Raw genomic sequence first — 2916 nt, 5'->3', positions numbered from 1 at the left:
GAGGGCGGGGGAAAAGCGACGCCCTCCACCATGGTGCTGCCGACAGGGGGGCAGGAGGGCGCGGTGGCGGTCCTCTCCCTCGGCCCCGGGATTCAGCAAGACCTGCTGCCCGGGGGCTGTAACACCCACCGCCGCTCGTGCAGCGCCGGGCGACCTGCCCACCGGAGGCCTTCCCAGCCTACCCGGAGCCGGTTGCGGTGCACTGCCGCGGAGGAAATGATCCCGGCCAGAGCCGGCTGCCAGCCAGGCGGCGGTCCCCACGCTGGCCCGCCCCCCCCCAGCCAGCCCCCGCGGACAGGGTTCACCCGGGGGAGGGAGGGGAGGCAGAGGCGAGGATCCGCCAAGCCCGCGCCGGCTCCCCGCAACTCGCCGGGTTGAATCCTCCGGGCAGATTGCGCGGGCTGCAACCGTTTTCCTCTTAACGGTTTTACGCCCTCTTGAACTCTCTCTTCAAAGTTCTTTTCAACTTTCCCTTACGGTACTTGTTGGCTATCGGTCTCGTGCCGGTATTTAGCCTTAGATGGAATTTACCACCCGCTTTGGGCTGCATTCCCAAGCAACCCGACTCCGAGAAGCCCCGGGCCCGGAGCGCCGGGGGGCCGCTACCAGCCTCACACTGTCCACGGGCTGTGGCCTCGATCACAAGGACTTGGGTCCCCCAAGAGCGCCGCCGGGGAGGGGGGCTTCTGTATGCCACATGTCCCGTGCCCCACCGTGGGGCGGGGATTCGGCGCTGGGCTTTTCCCTCTTCGCTCGCCGTTACTGAGGGAATCCTCATTAGTTTCTTTTCCTCCGCTGACTAATATGCTTAAATTCAGCGGGTCGCCACATCTGATCTGAGGTCACAAGCCCAAAGCTCGGCCGCACCACGCACGGGGGTGTGCACAGAGACGGCCGCCTTGTCTCCCCTGCCCGGTACGCCGCCCGCCTCCTCTCTTCTCTGCACTCCGGAGGGAGCCGGAGAGAGAGAGAGAGCACGTGTGTGCGCGAGCAAGCGACGAGGAGACGGAGAGCCCCATCTCGGAGACGAGAACCAAAAAGGGAGCGCCGCAGAGACAGCCCCGCCGCGCGACGGCCTCAGTGGGGAGAGAGAGAAGAGCGACTGCACCCCTTGGTGTGCCCTGAAACCACGACAGAAGAGGAGGGGGCGGGCGAAGGGAGGAGGGGTCAGAACCCCGGTCCCTGGCGCTCTCGCCTCGCCTGTCCGTGCTGCAGCACGGCACGGTACCGCTGCGGTACCCACCCGAAAACAGCCGCCCACACGGGGGGGGAGCCTAGGGGCAAGGCCCGCGCCTCGCCTCCCCGTCTCACCCTCCTCTCTCTTTCTCTCGGCCCTCGGTGACGCCTTTCAACGCTGTCTCTCGCTCTCCCCAGGCCGCCGCGCCACCTCATCCCCGGCACAGTCCCGGCGAGGACGAGCTCCGCCCCAGCGGCTCGCTCCGGGAGCAGGGAGCTGCGGAGCGCTCCCCGAGTCTGCATTTAGGGGGACGAAGGCCCTGCGCGGCAACGACGACGACGATGACAACTGCAATGACGACGATGTCTACCGGGCCGCAGGGAAGGGATCGAGGCCACCTAGGGAAGCGCTTCTCTCGCCGAACCCCTGACCACCTTCCCTGCGGGCACCGGAGGGACACCGGAGTCGCCGCGGCCGCTGCCACCTCCGCGGGCGACGGGCCTGCAAGGCGACCTTAGCCGCGCTGCTGGGGTGGCCCCCGGACAGCAATTGATTGTCAAGCGATGCTCAGACAGGCATAGCCCTGGGAGGAACCCGGGGCCGCAAGTGCGTTCGAAGTGTCGAAGATCAATGTGTCCTGCAATTCACATTAATTCTCGCAGCTAGCTGCGTTCTTCATTGACACACGAGCCGAGTGATCCACTGCTAAGAGTTGTCTGCCCTTTGGGCACCGCTCACGCCGAGCGGCCCCTTTTTTTGTTACTCTGGCGCCGAGGACGCGGGGGCGTGCACCTGGCTTCGACCGTATGAGCACACAGAAATGGAAGGGGAGGGAAAAAAACAACTGGAGCAACCTACGCTATGAAGGCCGGCCAAGAGGCAGGGGAGCTCGCACCCCCAACTGCCTCCCCCTGTGAGGGGAGACGCCGACCTCACAAATGCCGTCCTTCAGAGGCGGCCCAGGCGCCCGGGCTCGGCCCGGCCTCCGTGCGGAGGGCCATGTGGCGCACGCCAGAACGCGGGACGGCGCGGCGGCCCGCCCGCCTCTCGCTTTCACAGGACAACCCGAGCCGGCATCGCCAATGCCCAAGGCCTGCTGGATGGCAGAACCAGCCACTGCCAGGGCCGCACTCCCGGGACCGCTGACGCCACGTCGCACCGCCGGGGCGCCTTGCCTTGGGCACGCGCCCAGCGGAAGGCGGTACGGCGCTGAGCTGGGGGGCAACACCCGCTCTTCTCTTTTTCACGCGGAGACCGGGTGGGGAGAAGCGCCCCCCGTGGCCGCCCCGCATGCCTTTCTGCGGCCCACACGCGGCCGGGAAGGGCGATGGAGGACGTGACAAGCGGGGCCCGGAATGGGACCGCTGCTGGGCGACGGCGGGTCTTTTCTGGCTGACTCTCGCCACAGGGAGGGACACCCGTCGAGCGGCACCACCACCGCTCGGCACGGGGTCACCTGCGCTTGCGGGCCTCTGCCGCTGGAGGGCCCACCAAGCGTTTGCCCCCCACAAGCAGGCAGGCGGTTGAGCCAGGGGATGGCCGGAGGATGACGGCGCCGCCGGTGCGCCTTCGAGGAGAAAAGGCTGTCAAGGGGAGGAGAGGCACCGGACGCGCCGAACGCGGCGCCGCGCTTGCCAGAGACCACGGCAGCAGTCCGAGGAGAGAGAGCGGGCAGGCCCCGGCGGCCATGACCCCACAGCTGAGGAAGGGCAGAGAGCGCGCGCTCTCTGCCAGAGTCG

At 67.8% G+C, this 2916-nt stretch overlaps 1 non-coding gene across 1 annotated transcript; it reads right to left on the bottom strand.

Moving 5' to 3' along the window:
* Nucleotides 1-1738: 1738 nt before the first annotated feature.
* LOC143694717 (5.8S ribosomal RNA) lies at nucleotides 1739-1891 on the bottom strand. The gene has a single exon (XR_013183368.1). It is a non-coding gene; the product is annotated as a 5.8S ribosomal RNA (ribosomal RNA).
* Nucleotides 1892-2916: the final 1025 nt, after the last annotated feature.

Source organism: Agelaius phoeniceus, chromosome 8 (assembly GCF_051311805.1).
Source record: "Agelaius phoeniceus isolate bAgePho1 chromosome 8, bAgePho1.hap1, whole genome shotgun sequence".
NCBI lineage: Eukaryota > Metazoa > Chordata > Aves > Passeriformes > Icteridae > Agelaius > Agelaius phoeniceus.
The sequence above is the reverse complement of the archived record's forward strand: the minus strand, read 5'-3'. Positions and strand labels throughout refer to the sequence as shown.